Below are 12,279 nucleotides of genomic sequence, written 5' to 3'. Positions count from 1 at the left end.
AACACGTATCACTCAAAGTGAGTGACAGGGCACAGATGAGCGGTAATCATTCACTGTGCATTTATACCCTCTTTTCCCTCTATTACGGCGGTGGCAACGGGCCCTTAAGTGTACTCAGAAAGAGTCCAAAAGCCTAAACAAGACACGCTACATAAAAAAATTACTCTTTTCCTGACTCGTCAAGATCAGGCAGGACAGGACCAGACTACGAACCCTTCCGAGCCACCTGCTCTCTAAAACACTTCCTGAGTGTTGAAATTGTCTTAATGTTTACATTTAGTTTGAGTTTTTGCTGTTTAACTCTGTTACTTGATGAGGATTGCGTAACGAGAAGTGAACATTTCCTTATCAAACCAAATGGTGTTCATGCAAAATCGCACGAGGCTGCAAGCAGGATTCGGACCTGTGCAGGGAAACCCCATTGATTTCGAGTCCAACGCCTTAACCACTCGGCCATCGCAGCTCCATGAGTATGATGTCACTGTTGTCGTATATGAGCCATTCGCTGCTCACGTCAGACCGACACCTAAAAAATAAAGTAACCGAAGGAAGGGGTAGGTACCTTCAGTGCTCTGTTGCCCTCACTTATTTCGCTTGCTTTCATACAATTAATAAAAATAGCAACACGTATCACTCAAAGTGAGTGACAGGGCACAGATGAGCAGTAATCAATCACTGCGCATTTCTACCCTCTTTTCCCTATATTACGGCGCTGGGACCGGGCCCTTAAGTGTACTCAGAAAGAGTCCAATAGCCTAAACAAGACATTCTACATAAAAAAAATTACTCTTTTCGTGACTCGTCAAGATCAGGCAGGACAGGTCAAGACTATGAATTCTTCTAACCACCTGCTCTCTAAAACACTTCCTGAGTGTTGAAATTGTCTTAATGTTTACATTTAGTTTGAGTTTTTGCTGTTTAACTCTGTGACTTGATGAGGATTGCGTAACGAGAAGTGAACATTTCCTTAACAAACCAAATGGAGTTCATGCAAAATGACCCGATGCTGCAAGCAGGATTCAAACCTGCACAGGGAAACCCCATTGAATTTCGAGTCCAACGCCTTAACCACTCGGCCATCGCAGCTCCATGAGTAGGCTATCACTGTTGTCGTATATGAGCCATGCGCTGCTCACGTCAGGCCGAGACCTAAAAAATAAAGTAACAAAACTCACTTATTTCACATGCTTTCATACAATTAATAAAAATAGCAACACGTATCACTCAAAGTGAGTGAAAGGGCACAGATGAGCAGTAATCAATCAGTGCGCATTTCTACCCTCTTTTCCCTATATTACGGCGCTGGGACCAGTCCCTTAAGTGTACTCAGAAAGAGTCCAAAAGCTTAAACAAGACACTCTACATAAAAAAATTACTCTTTTCGTGACTCGTCAAGATCAGGCAGGACAGGTACAGACTATGAACCCTTCGAACCACCTGCTCTCTAAAACACTTCCTGAGTGTTGAAATTGTCTTAATGTTTACATTTAGTTTGAGTTTTTGCTGTTTAACTCTGTGACTTGATGAGGATTGCGTAACGAGAAGTGAACATTTCCTGATCAAACTAAATGGATTCATGCAAAATCGCCCGATGCTGCAAGCAGGATTCAAACCTGCGCAGGGAAACCCCATTGAACTTCGAGTGCAACGCCTTAACCACTCGGCCATCGCAGCTCCATGATTATGATGTCACTGTTGTCGTATATGAGCCATGCGCTGCTCACGTCCGGCCGATACCTAAAAAATAAAGTAACATAAGGACGGGGCAGGAACCAGCAGTGCCCTGTTGCCCTCACTTATTTCACATGCTTTCATACAATTAATAAATATAGCAACACGTATCACTCAAAGTGAGTGACAGGGCACAGATGAGCGGCAATCAATCACTGCGCATTTCTACCCTCTTTTCCTTATATTACGGCGGTGGCAACGGGCCCTTAAGTGTACTCAGAAAGAGTCCAAAAGCCTAAACAAGACACGCTTCATAAAAAAAAAATGTACTCTTTTCCTGACTTGTCTAGATCAGGCAGGACAGGTCCAGACTACGAACCCTTCCGAGCCACCTGCTCTCTAAAACACTTCCTGAGTGTTGAAATTGTCTTAATGTTTACATTTAGTTTGAGTTTTTGCTGTTTAACTCTGTGACTTGATGAGGATTGCGTAACGAGAAGTGAACATTTCCTTAACAAACCAAATGGTGTTCATGCAAAATCGCACGACGCTGCAAGCAGGATTCAGACATGCGCGGAGAAACCTCATTTGATTTCAAGTCCAACGCCTTAACCACTCGGCCATCGCAGCTGCGTGAGTATGATGTCACTGTTGTCGTATACGAGCCATGGTCTGTTCACATCAGGCCGAGACCTAAAAATTAAAGTAACGGAAGGACGGGGCAAGTACCAGCAGTGCCCTGTTGCCCTCACTTATTTCACATGCTTTCATACAATTAATAAAAATAGCAACACGTATCACTCAAAGTGAGTGACAGGGCACAGATGAGCAGTAATCAATCACTGCGCATTTCTACCCTCTTTTCCTTATATTACGGCGGTGGCAACGGGCCCTTAAGTGTACTCAGAAAGAGTCCAAAAGCCTAAACAAGACACGCTTCATAAAAAAAAATGTACTCTTTTCCTGACTTGTCTAGATCAGGCAGGACAGGTCCAGACTACGAACCCTTCCGAGCCACCTGCTCTCTAAAACACTTCCTGAGTGTTGAAATTGTCTTAATGTTTACATTTAGTTTGAGTTTTTGCTGTTTAACTCTGTGACTTGATGAGGATTGCGTAACGAGAAGTGAACATTTCCTTAACAAACCAAATGGTGTTCATGCAAAATCGCACGACGCTGCAAGCAGGATTCGGACATGCGCGGAGAAACCTCATTTGATTTCAAGTCCAACGCCTTAACCACTTGGCCATCGCAGCTGCGTGAGGATGATGTCACTGTTGTCGTATACGAGCCATGGTCTGTTCACATCAGGCCGAGACCTAAAAATTAAAGTAACGGAAGGACGGGGCAAGTACCAGCAGTGCCCTGTCTCCCTCACTTATTTTGCATGCTTTCATACAATTAATAAAAATAGCAACACGCATCACTCAAAGTGAGTGACAGGGCACAGATGAGCAGTATTCAATCACTGCACATTTCTGCCCTCTATTCCCTATATTACGGCTCTGGAAGGGGCCCTTAAGTGTACTCAGAAAGAGTTCAAAAGCCTAAACAAGACACGCTAAATAAAAAAATTACTCTTTTCGTGACTCGTCAAGATCAGGCAGGACAGGTCCAGACTACAAACCCTTCCGAGCCACCTGCTCTCTAAAACACTTCCGGAGTGTTGAAATTGTCGTAATGTTTACATTTAGTTTGAGTTTTTGCTGTTTAATTCTGTGACTTGATGAGGATTTTGCTTAACGAGAAGTGAACATTTCCTTAACAAACCAAATGGTGTTCATGCAAAATCGCCCGATGCTGCAAGCAGGATGCGAACCTGCGCAGGGAAACCCCATTGAATTTCGAGTCCAACGCCTTAACCACTCGGCCATCACAGCTCCATGATTATGATGTCACTGTTGTCGTATATGAGCCATGCGCTGCTCACGTCAGGCCGAGACCTAAAAAATAAAGTAACAAAAGGACGGGGCAGGACCCAGCAGTGCCCTGTTGCCCTCACTTATTTCACATGCTTTCATACAATTAATAAAAATAGCAACACGTATCACTCAAAGTGAGTGACAGGGCACAGATGAGCGGTAATCAATCACTGCGCATTTCTACCCTCTTTTCCTTATATTACGGCAGTGGCAACGGGCCCTTAAGTGTACTCAGAAAGAGTCCAAAAGCCTAAACAAGACACGCTTCATAAAAAAAAATTACTCTTTTCCTGACTTGTCTAGATCAGGCAGGACAGGTCCAGACTACGAACCCTTCCGAGCCACCTGCTCTCTAAAACACTTCCTGATGTTGAAATTGTCTTAATGTTTACATTTAGTTTGAGTTTTTGCTGTTTAACTCTGTGACTTGATGAGGATTGCGTAACGAGAAGTGAACATTTCCTTAACAAACCAAATGGTGTTCATGCAAAATCGCACGACGCTGCAAGCAGGATTCGGACCAGCGCGGGGAAACCTCATTTGATTTCAAGTCCAACGCGTTAACCACTCGGCCATCGCAGCTGCGTGAGTATGATGTCACTGTTGTCGTATACGAGCCATGTGCTGCTCACATCAGGCCGAGACCTAAAAATTAAAGTAACGGAAGGACGGGGCACGTACCAGCAGTGCCCTGTCTCCCTCACTTATTTCGCATGCTTTCATACAATTAATAAAAATAGAAACACGCACCACTCAAAGTGAGTGACAGGGCACAGATGAGCAGTAATCAATCACTGCACATTTCTGCCCTCTTTTCCCTATATTACGGCTCTGGAATGGGCCCTTAAGTGTACTCAGGAAGAGTCCAAAAGCCTAAACAAGACACGCTACATAAAAAATGACTCTTTTCGTGACTCGTCAAGATCAGGCAGGACAGGTCCAGACTACGAACCCTTCCGAGCCACCTGCTCTCTAAAACACTTCCTGAGTGTTGAAATTGTCTTAATGTTTACATTTAGTTTGAGTTTTTGCTGTTTAACTCTGTGACTTGATGAGGATTGCGTAACGAGAAGTGAACATTTCCTTATCAAACCAAATGGTGTTCATGCAAAATCGCCCGATGCTGCAAGCAGGATTCGAACCTACGCAGGGAAACCCCATTGGATTTCGAGTCCAACGCCTTAACCACTCAGCCATCGCAGCTCCATGAGAATGATGTCACTGTTGTCGTATACGAGCCATGGTCTGTTCACATCAGGCCGAGACCTAAAAATTAAAGTAACGGAAGGACGGGGCAAGTACCAGCAGTGCCCTGTTGCCCTCACTTATTTCACATGCTTTCATACAATTAATAAAAATAGCAACACGTATCACTCAAAGTGAGTGACAGGGCACAGATGAGCAGTAATCAATCACTGCGCATTTCTACCCTCTTTTCCTTATATTACGGCGGTGGCAACGGGCCCTTAAGTGTACTCAGAAAGAGTCCAAAAGCCTAAACAAGACACGCTTCATAAAAAAAAATGTACTCTTTTCCTGACTTGTCTAGATCAGGCAGGACAGGTCCAGACTACGAACCCTTCCGAGCCACCTGCTCTCTAAAACACTTCCTGAGTGTTGAAATTGTTTTAATGTTTACATTTAGTTTGAGTTTTTGCTGTTTAACTCTGTGACTTGATGAGGATTGCGTAACGAGAAGTGAACATTTCCTTAACAAACCAAATGGTGTTCATGCAAAATCACACGACGCTGCAAGCAGGATTCCGACATGCGCGGAGAAACCTCATTTGATTTCAAGTCCAACGCCTTAACCACTTGGCCATCGCAGCTGCGTGAGGATGATGTCACTGTTGTCGTATACGAGCCATGGTCTGTTCACATCAGGCCGAGACCTAAAAATTAAAGTAACGGAAGGACGGGGCAAGTACCAGCAGTGCCCTGTCTCCCTCACTTATTTTGCATGCTTTCATACAATTAATAAAAATAGCAACACGCATCACTCAAAGTGAGTGACAGGGCACAGATGAGCAGTATTCAATCACTGCACATTTCTGCCCTCTATTCCCTATATTACGGCTCTGGAAGGGGCCCTTAAGTGTACTCAGAAAGAGTTCAAAAGCCTAAACAAGACACGCTAAATAAAAAAATTACTCTTTTCGTGACTCGTCAAGATCAGGCAGGACAGGTCCAGACTACAAACCCTTCCGAGCCACCTGCTCTCTAAAACACTTCCGGAGTGTTGAAATTGTCGTAATGTTTACATTTAGTTTGAGTTTTTGCTGTTTAATTCTGTGACTTGATGAGGATTTTGCTTAACGAGAAGTGAACATTTCCTTAACAAACCAAATGGTGGTCATGCAAAATCGCCCGATGCTGCAAGCAGGATGCGAACCTGCGCAGGGAAACCCCATTGAATTTCGAGTCCAACGCCTTAACCACTCGGCCATCACAGCTCCATGATTATGATGTCACTGTTGTCGTATATGAGCCATGCGCTGCTCACGTCAGGCCGAGACCTAAAAAATAAAGTAACAAAAGGACGGGGCAGGACCCAGCAGTGCCCTGTTGCCCTCACTTATTTCACATGCTTTCATACAATTAATAAAAATAGCAACACGTATCACTCAAAGTGAGTGACAGGGCACAGATGAGCGGTAATCAATCACTGCGCATTTCTACCCTCTTTTCCTTATATTACGGCAGTGGCAACGGGCCCTTAAGTGTACTCAGAAAGAGTCCAAAAGCCTAAACAAGACACGCTTCATAAAAAAAAATTACTCTTTTCCTGACTTGTCTAGATCAGGCAGGACAGGTCCAGACTACGAACCCTTCCGAGCCACCTGCTCTCTAAAACACTTCCTGATGTTGAAATTGTCTTAATGTTTACATTTAGTTTGAGTTTTTGCTGTTTAACTCTGTGACTTGATGAGGATTGCGTAACGAGAAGTGAACATTTCCTTAACAAACCAAATGGTGTTCATGCAAAATCGCACGACGCTGCAAGCAGGATTCGGACCAGCGCGGGGAAACCTCATTTGATTTCAAGTCCAACGCCTTAACCACTCGGCCATCGCAGCTGCGTGAGTATGATGTCACTGTTGTCGTATACGAGCCATGCGCTGCTCACATCAGGCCGAGACCTAAAAATTAAAGTAACGGAAGGACGGGGCACGTACCAGCAGTGCCCTGTCTCCCTCACTTATTTCGCATGCTTTCATACAATTAATAAAAATAGAAACACGCACCACTCAAAGTGAGTGACAGGGCACAGATGAGCAGTAATCAATCACTGCACATTTCTGCCCTCTTTTCCCTATATTACGGCTCTGGAATGGGCCCTTAAGTGTACTCAGGAAGAGTCCAAAAGCCTAAACAAGACACGCTACATAAAAAATGACTCTTTTCGTGACTCGTCAAGATCAGGCAGGACAGGTCCAGACTACGAACCCTTCCGAGCCACCTGCTCTCTAAAACACTTCCTGAGTGTTGAAATTGTCTTAATGTTTACATTTAGTTTGAGTTTTTGCTGTTTAACTCTGTGACTTGATGAGGATTGCGTAACGAGAAGTGAACATTTCCTTATCAAACCAAATGGTGTTCATGCAAAATCGCCCGATGCTGCAAGCAGGATTCGAACCTGCGCAGGGAAACCCCATTGGATTTCGAGTCCAACGCCTTAACCACTCAGCCATCGCAGCTCCATGAGAATGATGTCACTGTTGTCGTATATGAGCCATTCGCTGCTCACGTCAGACCGAGACCTAAAAAATAAAGTAACCGAACGAAGGGGCAGGTACCAGCAGTGCTCTGTTGCCCTCACTTATTTCGCTTGCTTTCATACAATTAATAAAAATAGCAACACGTATCACTCAAAGTGAGTGACAGGGCACAGATGAGCAGTAATCAATCACTGCGCATTTCTACCCTCTTTTCCCTATATTACGGCGCTGGGAATGGGCACTTAAGAGTACTCAGAAAGAGTCCAAATGCCTAAACAAGACACGCTACATAAAAAAATTACTCTTTTTGTGACTCGTCAAGATCAGGCAGGACAGGTCCAGACTACGAACCCTTCCAAACCACCTGCTCTCTTAAACACTTCCTGAGTGTTGAAATTGTCTTAATGTTTACATTTAGTTTGAATTTTTGCTGTTTAACTCTGTGACTTGATGAGGATTGACTAACGAGGAGTGAAAATTTCCTTAACAAACCAAATGGTGTTCATGCAAAATCGTACGTCGCTGCAAGCATGATTCAAACCTGCTCAGGGAAACCCCATTGGATTTTGAGTCCAACGCCTTTACCACTCGGCCATCGCAGCTCCATGAGTATGATGTCACTGTTGTCGTATATGAGCCATTCGCTGCTCACGTCAGACCGAGACCTAAAAAATATAGTAACCGAAGGAAGGGGCAGGTACCTTCAGTGCTCTGTTGCCCTCACTTATTTCGCTTGCTTTCATACAATTAATAAAAATAGCAACACGTATCACTCAAAGTGAGTGACAGGGCACAGATGAGCAGTAATCAATCACTGCGCATTTCTACCCTCTTTTCCCTATATTACGGCGCTGGGACCGGGCGCGGGCCCTTAAGTGTACTCAGAAAGAGTCCAATAGCCTAAACAAGACACTCTACATAAAAAAATTACTCTTTTCGTGACTCGTCAAGATCAGGCAGGACAGGTCAAGACTATGAACCCTTCGAACCACCTGCTCTCTAAAACACTTCCTGAGTGTTGAAATTGTCTTAATGTTTACATTTAGTTTGAGTTTTTGCTTTTTAACTCTGTGACTTGATGAGGATTGCGTAACGAGAAGTGAACATTTCCTTGACAAACCAAATGGAGTTCATGCAAAATCACCCGATGCTGCAAGCAGGATTCGAACCTGCGCAGGGAAACCCCATTGAATTTCGAGTCCAACGCCTTAACCACTCGGCCATCGCAGCTCCATGAGGAGGATGTCACTGTTGTCGTATATGAGCCATGCGCTGCTCACGTCAGGCCGAGACCTAAAAAATAATGTAACAAAAGGACGGGGCAGGAACCAGCAGTGCCCTGTTGCCCTCACTTATTTCACATGCTTTCATACAATTAATAAAAATAGCAACACGTATCACTCAAAGTGAGTGACAGGGCACAGATGAGCGGTAATCATTCACTGTGCATTTCTACCCTCTTTTCCCTCTATTACGGCGGTGGCAACGGGCCCTTAAGTGTACTCAGAAAAAGTCCAAAAGCCTAAACAAGACACGCTTCATAAAAAAAAATTACTCTTTTCCTGACTTGTCTAGATCAGGCAGGACAGGTCCAGACTACAAACCCTTCCTTGCCACCTGCTCTCTGAAACACTTCCTGGGTTTAGAATTTGTCTCAATGTTTACATCTAGTTTGAGTTTTTGCCGTTTAACTCTGTGACTTGATGAGGATTGCATAACGAGAAGTGAACATTTACTTAACTAAACCAAATGGAGTTCATGCAAAATCTCATGACGCTGCAAGCAGGATTCGAACCTACGCGGGGAAACCCCATTGGAATTCAAGTCCAACGCCTTAACCACTCATACATCGCAGCTGCGTGAATATGACGTCACTGTTGTCGTATACGAGCCATGCGCTGCTCACATCAGGCCGAGACCTAAAAATTAAAGTAACGGAAGGACAGGGCACATACCAGCAGTGCCCTGTCTCCCTCACTTATTTCGCATGCTTTCATACAATTAATAAAAATAGCAACACGCATCACTCAAAGTGAGTGACAGGGCACAGATGAGCAGTAATCAATCACTGCACATTTCTGCCCTCTTTTCCCTATATTACGGCTCTGGAATGGGCCCTTAAGTGTACTCAGAAAGAGTCCAAAAGCCTGAACAAGATACGCTACATAATAAAATTACTCTTTTCGTGACTCGTCAAGATCAGGCAGGACAGGTCCAGACTACGAACCCTTCCAAACCACCTGCTCTCTTAAACACTTCCTGAGTATTGAAATTGTCTTAATGTTTACATTTAGTTTGAGTTTTTGCTGTTTAACTCTGTTACTTGATGAGGATTGCGTAACGAGAAGTGAAAATTTCCTTATCAAACCAAATGGTGTTCATGCAAAATCGCACGAGGCTGCAAGCAGGATTCGGACCTGTGCAGGGAAACCCCATTGATTTCGAGTCCAACGCCTTAACCACTCGGCCAACGCAGCTCCATGTTGTCGTATACGAGCCATGCACTGCTCACGTCAGACCGAGACCTAAAAAATAGAGCAATGGAAGGACGGGGCAGGTACCAGCAGTGCCCTGTTGCCCTCACTTATTTTACATGCTTTCATACAATTAATATAAATAGAAACACGTATCACTCAAAGTGAGTGACAGGGCACAGATGAGCGGTAATCAATCACTGAACATTCCTACCCTCTTTTCCCTATATTACGGCGCTGGGAATGGGCACTTAAGAGTACTCAGAAAGAGTCCAAATGCCTAAACAAGACACGCTACATAAAAAAATTACTCTTTTTGTGACTCGCCAAGATCAGGCAGGACAGGTCCAGACTACGAACCCTTCCAAACCACCTGCTCTCTTAAACACTTCCTGAGTATTGAAATTGTCTTAATGTTTACATTTAGTTTGAATTTTTGCTGTTTAACTCTGTGACTTGATGAGGATTGACTAACGAGAAGTGAAAATTTCCTTAACAAACCAAATGGTGTTCATGCAAAATTGTACGTCGCTGCCAGCAGGATTCGAACCTGCGCAGGGAAACCCCATTGGATTCCGAGTCCAACGCCTTAACCACTCGGCCATCGGAGCTCCATGAGTATGATGTCACTGTTGTCGTATATGAGCCATTCGCTGCTCACGTCAGACCGAGACCTAAAAAATAAAGTAACCGAAGGAAGGGGCAGGTACCAGCAGTGCTCTGTTGCCCTCACTTATTTCGCTTGCTTTCATACAATTAATAAAAATAGCAACACGTATCACTCAAAGTGAGTGACAGGGCACAGATGAGCAGTAATCAATCACTGCGCATTTCTACCCTCTTTTCCCTATATTACGGCGCTGGGAATGGGCACTTAAGAGTACTCAGAAAGAGTCCAAATGCCTAAACAAGACACGCTACATAAAAAAATTACTCTTTTTGTGACTCGTCAAGATCAGGCAGGACAGGTCCAGACTACGAACCCTTCCAAACCACCTGCTCTCTTAAACACTTCCTGAGTGTTGAAATTGTCTTAATGTTTACATTTAGTTTGAATTTTTGCTGTTTAACTCTGTGACTTGATGAGGATTGACTAACGAGGAGTGAAAATTTCCTTAACAAACCAAATGGTGTTCATGCAAAATCGTACGTCGCTGCAAGCAGGATTCAAACCTGCGCAGGGAAACCCCATTGGATTTTGAGTCCAACGCCTTAACCACTCGGCCATCGCAGCTCCATGAGTATGATGTCACTGTTGTCGTATATGAGCCATTCGCTGCTCACGTCAGACCGAGACCTAAAAAATAAAGTAACCGAAGGAAGGGGTAGGTACCTTTAGTGCTCTGTTGCCCTCACTTATTTCGCTTGCTTTCATACAATTAATAACAATAGCAACACGTATCACTCAAAGTGAGTGACAGGGCACAGATGAGCAGTAATCAATCACTGCGCATTTCTACCCTCTTTTCCCTATATTACGGCGCTGGGACCGGGCCCTTAAGTGTACTCAGAAAGAGTCCAATAGCCTAAACAAGACACTCTACATAAAAAAAATTACTCTTTTCGTGACTCGTCAAGATCAGGCAGGACAGGTCAAGACTATGAATGCTTCGAACCACCTGCTCTCTAAAACACTTCCTGAGTGTTGAAATTGTCTTAATGTTTACATTTAGTTTGAGTTTTTGCTGTTTAACTCTGTGACTTGATGAGGATTGCGTAACGAGAAGTGAACATTTCCTTAACAAACCAAATGGAGTTCATGCAAAATCACCCGATGCTGCAAGCAGGATTCAAACCTGCGCAGGGAAACCCCATTGAATTTCGAGTCCAACGCCTTAACCACTCGGCCATCGCAGCTCCATGAGTAAGCTATCACTGTTGTCGTATATGAGCCATGCGCTGCTCACGTCAGGCCGAGACCTAAAAAATAAAATAACAAAAGGACGGGGCAGGAACCAGCAGTGCCCTGTTGCCCTCACTTATTTCACATGCTTTCATACAATTAATAAAAATAGCAACACGTATCACTCAAAGTGAGTGACAGGGCACAGATGAGCGGTAATCATTCACTGTGCATTTCTACCCTCTTTTCCCTCTATTACGGCGGTGGCAACCGGCCCTTAAGTGTACTCAGAGAAAGTCCAAAAGCCTAAACAAGACACGCTTCATAAAAAAAAATTACTCTTTTCCTGACTTGTCTAGATCAGGCAGGACAGGTCCAGACTACAAACCCTTTCTTGCCACCTGCTCTCTGAAACACTTCCTGGGTTTAGAAATTGTCTCAATGTTTACATCTAGTTTGAGTTTTTGCCGTTTAACTCTGTGACTTGATGAGGATTGCATAACGAGAAGTGAACATTTACTTAACTAAACCAAATGGTGTTCATGCAAAATCTCATGACGCTGCAAGCAGGATTCGAACCTACGCAGGGAAACCCCATTGGAATTCAAGTCCAACGCCTTAACCACTCGGCCATCGCAGCTGCGTGAATA

The 12,279-nt window shown here is 44.1% G+C and overlaps 16 non-coding genes across 16 annotated transcripts; all 16 read right to left on the bottom strand.

Annotated features, from left to right (window-relative positions):
* Positions 1-382: 382 nt before the first annotated feature.
* Positions 383-463, bottom strand: TRNAS-CGA (transfer RNA serine (anticodon CGA)). Its single transcript has one exon. It is a non-coding gene; the product is annotated as a tRNA-Ser (tRNA).
* A 541-nt stretch (positions 464-1,004) lies between these two features.
* TRNAS-CGA (transfer RNA serine (anticodon CGA)) lies at positions 1,005-1,086 on the bottom strand. The gene has a single exon. It is a non-coding gene; the product is annotated as a tRNA-Ser (tRNA).
* A 506-nt stretch (positions 1,087-1,592) lies between these two features.
* Positions 1,593-1,674, bottom strand: TRNAS-CGA (transfer RNA serine (anticodon CGA)). Its single transcript has one exon. It is a non-coding gene; the product is annotated as a tRNA-Ser (tRNA).
* Positions 1,675-3,469: 1,795 nt separating this feature from the next.
* Positions 3,470-3,551, bottom strand: TRNAS-CGA (transfer RNA serine (anticodon CGA)). Its single transcript has one exon. It is a non-coding gene; the product is annotated as a tRNA-Ser (tRNA).
* A 542-nt stretch (positions 3,552-4,093) lies between these two features.
* Positions 4,094-4,175, bottom strand: TRNAS-UGA (transfer RNA serine (anticodon UGA)). The gene has a single exon. It is a non-coding gene; the product is annotated as a tRNA-Ser (tRNA).
* A 539-nt stretch (positions 4,176-4,714) lies between these two features.
* Positions 4,715-4,796, bottom strand: TRNAS-CGA (transfer RNA serine (anticodon CGA)). Its single transcript has one exon. It is a non-coding gene; the product is annotated as a tRNA-Ser (tRNA).
* Positions 4,797-5,964: 1,168 nt separating this feature from the next.
* Positions 5,965-6,046, bottom strand: TRNAS-CGA (transfer RNA serine (anticodon CGA)). Its single transcript has one exon. It is a non-coding gene; the product is annotated as a tRNA-Ser (tRNA).
* Positions 6,047-6,588: 542 nt separating this feature from the next.
* TRNAS-UGA (transfer RNA serine (anticodon UGA)) lies at positions 6,589-6,670 on the bottom strand. Its single transcript has one exon. It is a non-coding gene; the product is annotated as a tRNA-Ser (tRNA).
* Positions 6,671-7,209: 539 nt separating this feature from the next.
* Positions 7,210-7,291, bottom strand: TRNAS-CGA (transfer RNA serine (anticodon CGA)). The gene has a single exon. It is a non-coding gene; the product is annotated as a tRNA-Ser (tRNA).
* Positions 7,292-7,832: 541 nt separating this feature from the next.
* Positions 7,833-7,914, bottom strand: TRNAL-CAA (transfer RNA leucine (anticodon CAA)). The gene has a single exon. It is a non-coding gene; the product is annotated as a tRNA-Leu (tRNA).
* A 546-nt stretch (positions 7,915-8,460) lies between these two features.
* Positions 8,461-8,542, bottom strand: TRNAS-CGA (transfer RNA serine (anticodon CGA)). Its single transcript has one exon. It is a non-coding gene; the product is annotated as a tRNA-Ser (tRNA).
* Positions 8,543-9,086: 544 nt separating this feature from the next.
* On the bottom strand, positions 9,087-9,168 carry TRNAS-UGA (transfer RNA serine (anticodon UGA)). Its single transcript has one exon. It is a non-coding gene; the product is annotated as a tRNA-Ser (tRNA).
* A 1,147-nt stretch (positions 9,169-10,315) lies between these two features.
* On the bottom strand, positions 10,316-10,397 carry TRNAP-CGG (transfer RNA proline (anticodon CGG)). Its single transcript has one exon. It is a non-coding gene; the product is annotated as a tRNA-Pro (tRNA).
* A 541-nt stretch (positions 10,398-10,938) lies between these two features.
* TRNAL-CAA (transfer RNA leucine (anticodon CAA)) lies at positions 10,939-11,020 on the bottom strand. Its single transcript has one exon. It is a non-coding gene; the product is annotated as a tRNA-Leu (tRNA).
* Positions 11,021-11,561: 541 nt separating this feature from the next.
* On the bottom strand, positions 11,562-11,643 carry TRNAS-CGA (transfer RNA serine (anticodon CGA)). Its single transcript has one exon. It is a non-coding gene; the product is annotated as a tRNA-Ser (tRNA).
* Positions 11,644-12,187: 544 nt separating this feature from the next.
* TRNAS-UGA (transfer RNA serine (anticodon UGA)) lies at positions 12,188-12,269 on the bottom strand. The gene has a single exon. It is a non-coding gene; the product is annotated as a tRNA-Ser (tRNA).
* Between the last annotated feature and the right edge of the window lie 10 nt (positions 12,270-12,279).

Source organism: Lissotriton helveticus, chromosome 11 (genome assembly GCF_964261635.1).
Source record: "Lissotriton helveticus chromosome 11, aLisHel1.1, whole genome shotgun sequence".
Classification (NCBI taxonomy): domain Eukaryota; kingdom Metazoa; phylum Chordata; class Amphibia; order Caudata; family Salamandridae; genus Lissotriton; species Lissotriton helveticus.
Note: the sequence above shows the minus strand (reverse complement) of the source record. Positions and strands in the feature narration are given on the sequence as shown.